This window comes from Oncorhynchus keta, chromosome 32, assembly GCF_023373465.1.
Source record: "Oncorhynchus keta strain PuntledgeMale-10-30-2019 chromosome 32, Oket_V2, whole genome shotgun sequence".
NCBI lineage: Eukaryota > Metazoa > Chordata > Actinopteri > Salmoniformes > Salmonidae > Oncorhynchus > Oncorhynchus keta.
This window is the reverse complement of record NC_068452.1, coordinates 11951988-11959460: the sequence shown is the minus strand read 5'-3', so window position 1 is coordinate 11959460 and position 7473 is coordinate 11951988. Positions and strand designations below refer to the sequence as shown.

General features: G+C 37.5%; 1 pseudogene; it reads left to right on the top strand.

Moving 5' to 3' along the window:
* Nucleotides 1-5171, top strand: part of LOC127914383 (zinc finger protein 180-like) — a 184517-nt pseudogene extending 179346 nt beyond the window's left edge.
* Nucleotides 5172-7473: the final 2302 nt, after the last annotated feature.

Sequence of the window (7473 nt, the reverse complement as noted above, 5' to 3'; positions counted from 1 at the left end):
CCTGTGTCTGTGTGTATCCTGTGTGTGTGTGTTTCTTTTCTCTCCTTCTCCCCTCACAGGTGAAAATCATCACTCCCAATCAATCATCAATCAGAAGACACACCTCCTCTATTTCCTGACCTATCACAGTTCCTTCCCCATGGTTTAAAAACCCCATCATTTGTTTGTTCTAGAGCTCAGCTCAGCTCAGCTCAATCTCTCTGTAATGCCATGTCTGTAGGTCTCTGTGTTTCACTCTCGCTTTGTGTCTTAACCTCTCTTTTCTTTAAAGCACTTCATAGCACTTTGTCATCACCTGTGAGTATTATTTTTGGTTATGGTATTTGTTTGTTGCTGGTGGGAAAAGGGGGAAACCAAGACAAGTCGCCCATGGGCATACACTACCCGTAGGTGAACTTTGTTAAATACACTAGTTAGAACTGGGCGGACCACCCACTGTATTTTTGGTTAGTTAGTTAGCTGTTGTTAAAGTAGGCTAGTCTAGCTTAGGGGTGTGTTTTTGTATACTTATTGTTTCTTTCCTTGGGTCCAGCTCAGCCCCTTTTCCTGCTCCCCCCCATTACCGTGTGTTTATAAATAAACCTAGAGTTTGACGGTAGATTTCTGTTGTTGTGGTTATTTCGTTCACACTTTTACTTTGTCACAATAATAATTTGCATGAGGTATGTTACGGGTCTCATTACCATCCCCCCTAGACCGTCGGGCCAAAAGGGATTCGTAACACACCATGTAAGAGCAGTATAGACCTAGTCTGTTCATTATATACATCTACATGATGATATTACAGTAAATGAAGAAGAGGTAGAGAAAGAGGATGCCGTTTTTGAAGTGAAGGAGGAGGAGGAGACGGAAGGTCAGATTAACAGTAAATACTAATATTTAATAAAGGGGGCACAAGCTTTGCAGTTGTTGAACTTATGTAGACATACGTTGTTTTAAAGCAGTAATGGGTTTTGTTTTGCGTACATTTTAAAATGAAAAATCAGAATCTGGAGTAATTCCGTTACTGTGGAATTGTCCAGCTCCTAACTACTCAACAATAATATAAACACAACATGCAACCATTTCAAAGATTTTACTGAGTTACAGTTCATAGAAGTCAATTGAAATAAATAAATGATGCCCTAATCTATGGATTTCACGACTGGGCAGGTCCACTGCCATACGTCCACCCACTGGGGAGCAAGGCCCAGCCAAACAGAATGAGTTTTCCACACAAAAGGGCTTTATTACAGACAGAAAAACTCCTCAGCCCCGTCCTTCCCTCCTCAGACAATTCCGCATGAATCATGGGACCAACACTTTCCATGTTGCGTTTATATTTTTGATCAGTATATAAACTGAGGAACACATGTCAGCGTAGAGCCCTGAACTAATAATTAGTAAGCATTTTATCTGGCAGGACAGGCACTTTGTTGATCCTTGATGTTCACTTGTACAGCTGTTCATCATTACTATTGAATTTAAATTAATTATTTTAACACATTGATTAATTATCAGTGTCTTGCCACAAAAAAATGTACTTACATTGAGCAATATACCACATTACTTCATACTTACATTTCTTGTTTTACAAACATTGCCAAGCTGCTCATTCATTTTCTTGTGATTTTTCTTGTGACGATGGTCCACGATGTGGCCATCGTGGAGCCTCAACATCATCATGAAGCTGACGAGGCAGAGAAGAGTCTCTCCACATCTGGACCCTCAAGAAACACCATCAGAGACCCACAGGAAAGAAACCTCAGTGCTGCTCTGACTGTGGGAAACGTTTCAAATCTACATCAGAATTGAAAAACACCAGCGATTATACACAGGAGAGAAGCCTTATAGCTGTAATCAATGTGGGAAGAGTTTTAATCAGTCAAGCCACCTGGTATCACACAAGAGAACACACACAGAAGAGAGGGTTTTACTCTGTCAACCAACCTGGTATCACACCAGAGAACACACACAGGACATCAGCTGTGATGTATTTGTGGATAGTTTTACAAAATCAAGCCAGCTGGTAGTACACCAGCGAGTACACACGGGAGAGAAACCTTATAGCTGTAATCAGTGTGGGAAGAGTTTTACTCAGTCACACAGCCTGAAATCACACCAGAGAACACACACAGGTGAGAAATCTTATAGCTGTAATCAATGTGACAAGAGATACTCTAATCCAAGTGGTCTGATTAAACATCAGAAAATACATGCAGGAGATCCACAGAGTGTGGAATGATCTCCAACACCAAACCTGGGTAGTAGAACACAGAGTGTGGAATGATCTCCAACACCAGACCTATAAACAGTTGAAGTCGGATGTTTACATATACCTTAGCCAAATTCATCTAAACTCAGTTTTTCACCATTCCTGACATTTAATCCTAGTACAAATTCCCTGTTTTAGGTCAGTTAGGATCACCACTTTGTTTTAATGTGTAATGTCAGAATAATAGTAGAGAGAATTATTTAGTTCGCCTTTTTAAAATGTTGTCATATTCCCAGTGGGTCAAGTTTACATACACTCAATTAGTATTTGGTAGCATTGCCTTTAAATTGTTTACCTTGGGTCAAACGTTTCGGGTAGCCTTCCACAAGCTTCCCACAATAAGTTTTGGCCCATTCCTCCTGACAGAGCTGGTGTAACTGTGTCAGGTTCATAGGCCTCCTTGCTCACACACACACTTTATTCATTTATTTTTTATTTCACCTTTATTTAACCAGGTAGGCTAGTTGAGAACAAGTTCTCATTTGCAACTGCGACCTGGCCAATATAAAGCAATTCGACACATACAACAACATAGAATTACACATGGAATAAACTAAACATACAGTTAATAACACCGTAGAAAAAAAGAAAAGAAAAGTCTATATACAGTGAGTGCAAATGAGGTAAGATAAGGGAGTTAAGGCAATAAATAGGCCATGGTGGCAAAGTAATTACAATTTAGCAATTAAACACTGGAACGGTAGATGTGCAGAAGATGAATGTGCAAGTAGAGATACTGGGGTGCAAAGGAGCAAGATAAATAAATAAATACAGTAGGGGGATGAGGTAGAGAGATGGGCTGTTTACAGATGGGCTATGTACAGGTGCAGTGATCTGTGAGCTGCTCTTTACAAATTTTCTATGGGATTGAGTACAGGGCTTTGTGATGACCACTCCAATACCTTGACTTTGTTGTCCTTAAGCCATTTTGCCACACCTTTGGAACTATGCTTGGGGTCACTGTACTTTTGGAAGACCCATTTCCGACCAAGCTTTAACTTCCTGACTGATGACTTGAGATGTTGCTTCAAAATATCCACATCATTTTCTGCCTCATGATGGCATCTATTTTGTGAAGTGCACCAGTCCCTCCTGCAACAAAGCACCCCCACAACATGATGCTGCTACCCCCATGCTTCACGGTTGGGATGGTGTTCTTTGGCTTGCAAGCCTCCCCTTTTTCCTCCAAACAAAACGATGGTCATTATGGCAAAACAGTTATATTTTTGTGTCTTTAGACCAAAGGACATTTCTCCAAAAAGTACGATCTTTGTCCCCATGTACAGTTGCAAACCATCATCAGGCTTTTTTTATGGCGGTTTTGGAGCAGTGGCTTCTTCCTTGCTAAGCGGCCTTTCAGGTTATGTTGATATAGGACTTGTTTTACTGTGGATATAGATACTTTTGTACCTGTTTCCTCCAGCATCTTCACAAGGTCTTTTGGTGTTGTTCTGGGATTGATTTGCACTTTTCGCACCAAAGTACGTTCAACTCTAGGAGACAGAACACGTCTCCTTCCTGAGCTGTATGAAAGCTGCGTGGTCCCATGGTGTTTATACTTGCGTATTATTGTTTGTACAGATGAACGTGCTACCTTCAGGCTTTGGAAATTGCTCCCAAGGATGAACCAGACTTGTGGAGGTCTACAAAAGAAAATCTGTGGTTTTGGCTGAGGCACTTGAGCTTGATGGTTGGCCTTGAAATACATCCACAGGTAAACCTCCAATTGACTCAAATTATGTCAATTAGCCTATCAGAAGCTTCTAAAGCCATGACAACATTTTCTGTAATTTTCCAAGATGTTTAAAGGCACAGTCAACTTAGTGTATGTAAACTTCTGAACCACTGGAATTGTGATACAGTGAATTATAAGTGAAATAATCTGTCTGTAAGCAATTGTTGGTAAAATTACTTGTGTCATGCCCAAAGTAGATGTCCTAACCGACTTGCCAAAACTATAGTTTGTTAACAAGAAATTTGTGGTGGTTGAAAAATGAGTTTTAATGACTCCAACCTAAGTGTATGTAAACTACCGACTTCAACTGTACTGTATTGTTACACCATGTAGGAGCAGTATAGATCTAGTCTGTTCATTATATACATCTACATGATGTATTGTTACACCATGTAGGAGCAGTATAGACCTAGTCTGTTCATTATATACATCTACATGATGTATTGTGACGTCGCTGCTTATTTATTATTATGTTAGTTTGACTGAAATAATCAGAAACTTCCTTAAAAATGCAATGTCAAGTTGATGTAAAGTGTGATTCTCACGGATTAAAATGCACTAATCAACACATGCATCTATCTGATAATCTCAATGTAATATTATTATTTAATAATAAAACATTTTAAACGATTTGTTTGGAAAAACATAACTTTTCCCTCAACTGTGTCGGCACGCCTGTCTGCAGATTGCGTTGTGAGTCTTTCAGGCGACGCTGGTAGTGTGACGTATAATCTAGTGGACGAAACACTTCAACAACAACAGGGAGTCATCCACCTCCGTAGCCAACATAGCTGAAAGATTCAAGCTGTTTAGACTGTTTCGGTGTATATTAACCACTATGATTTAAACACACTTCTGTCGACTTATGCCGTTTACCTAGTTACCCCTTTAATTCCATATTTACCTTGGTAGTAGCTAGCTGGATAGCTAACATACACGACCATAATCTCCCTAAACTACTCTCCTCCTGCTAAAGAAGAAGAAGTCTGCTGGATGGAGAAAGAAGCTCTCGTGAAAGAGGAGAAGGAAGAGGATGAAACAATAAAACATGAAGTAGATGGTGAGGCTGTTACAGTGAAAGAAGAAGAGAAAGTCGTTTCAGTGAAAGAGGAGGATGTTACTGTGAAAGAAGAGGTGGAGGAACGGGAAGATAACTGTCACATCGAAGGAGGAGGCGACTAGGGATCTGATTAACAACATTCAGTACTATCTTGGAATGGGGCACAAACTGTCTGCAGTTGTTGAACTGATGCATGTTTAAACTATTTTCCTTAAGTCCTACTCTTTATTATGTTGTTTATAATGTAGGAATTGATGAAGCTTCATAACAAAATAACATAACGTGTTCGCTAAACTGTCACGTGTATACCATCAAAGAGCGGGCCACCAACAAAACGCATTAATGCATCCAACATATTATTTTATTTTAGTTAAATATATGTTAATATAATGGTGTATTAATCCATTGTCCGAAAGGGTTCAAAACACACTGAAAACATCCAAAATACATACTGTATACTGCTAAAATCTACAATGCCATGTAAAAACAAGATGACATTGTAATATTTTTAAAATGGTATAACTTTTTGCTGGATCCCAGGAAGAGTAGCTGCTCCCTTGGCAGGAACTAATGGGGATCCATAATAAACCCCAGGAAGAGTAGCTGCTGCTTTGGCAGGAACTAATGGGGATCCATAATAAACCCCAGGGAGAGTGCATGCTGCCTTTGCAGGGACTAATGGGGATCCATAATAAACCCCAGGATGAATAGCTGCTGCTTTGGAGGGAAATAATGGGAACCCATAATAAACCCCAGGAAGAGTAGCTGCTGCCTTGGCAGGAACTAATGGGGATCCATAATAAACTCCAGAAAGAGTAGCGGCTGCCTTGGCAGGAACTAATGGGGATCCATAATAAACCCCAGGAAGAGTAGCTGCTGCCTTGGCAGGAACTAATGGGGATCCATAATAAACTCCAGGAAGAGTAGCTGCTGCCTTGGCAGGAACTAATGGGGATCCATAATAAACCCCAGGAAGAGTAGCTGCTGCCTTGGCAGGAACTAATGGGGATCCATAATAAATACAAATACTTGTATCAATATATTTGTGTCTTTTTACTCTCGGATTCTAAAATGCTAATTAGCATCAAAGTAGACGACATGCAAGATTACAAATCCCTGCAAGCTCCTGCTTGTCATCTCTAGCCGACACCTTTCACAGAACAGTTCACTGAATTGTCCATTGAAATACATTTAGCCAATTTAATCATTGCTACATTTAGCTAATTTTAGATAGTTAATCCAGAGATTCTTACCTTTGCCTCGATTTGACAGTCTCGTCCAGATCATCATGGAATTTGTAGTTATTTATGATAGCCACTTTAGCAGCTAATTAGCATTTCATTTTATATATTGATATTGTCCGAGAGAGATTTACATGTTTATCAAAACGTCACCCTAGGAAAAGCCTTTGTGAAACTCAGACCTTTTTAAAAGTATTTCTACAATCCCCTATGTGAAAAATGAATGGTGGAAAAACGATTGGAACCATTTCCCTGTTTGACCGCTAGGTTTTATGGGTATTATGACACCTCCACTGTGGGGCTCAATTTGGCTTCAGCTTCCCATACTTGTTGCTAGCAGTAGCCAGTAGGCACGAGCCAGTCAGAATCTCTGTGCAAAGCTTGCACCCTGGGAAATTAAATGCACTCTGGGAATCGTAGTATGTTGTATAATTTCCATTGTATTTCAATGCCGTGTAAACTATTGTAATGGAGAAGCTTCAGAAATTAGCTTCAACATTTTTAATGTTTTGGAACTGAACTATTGATTTGATACATTCAATTATTAATCTGTAATGGGATATAGGTCAACAAATTGAATATAGAATATAAAATATAATATATAATATAATATATAATATAGAACATAATATGTAACAGAATATATAATAGAGAACAGAATATAGAACAGAGTATATAATATAGAACATCATATATAACAGAATATATAATTTAGAATAGTATATAGAATATAGAATAGTTATAATTTAGATCATAATATATATAAAAAAATATGTCATATAGAACATAATATATAATATATAACAGAATATATAATATATAATAGAATATATAATATATAACATAATATGTAACATAATATATAATATAGAATAGAATATATAATATATAACATAATATATAATATATGATATAGAACATAATATAGAACAGTATATATAACATAGAACATAATATAGAATAGAATATATAATATAATAATATAGAATATAATATATAATATAGAACATAATATATAACAGAATATATAATTCAGAATAGAATATAGAATAGTTATAATTTAGATCATAATATATCAAATAATATGTAATATAGCACCTAATATATAATATATAACAGAATATATAATATATAATATAGAACATAATATGTAACATAATATATAATATAAAATAGAATATAT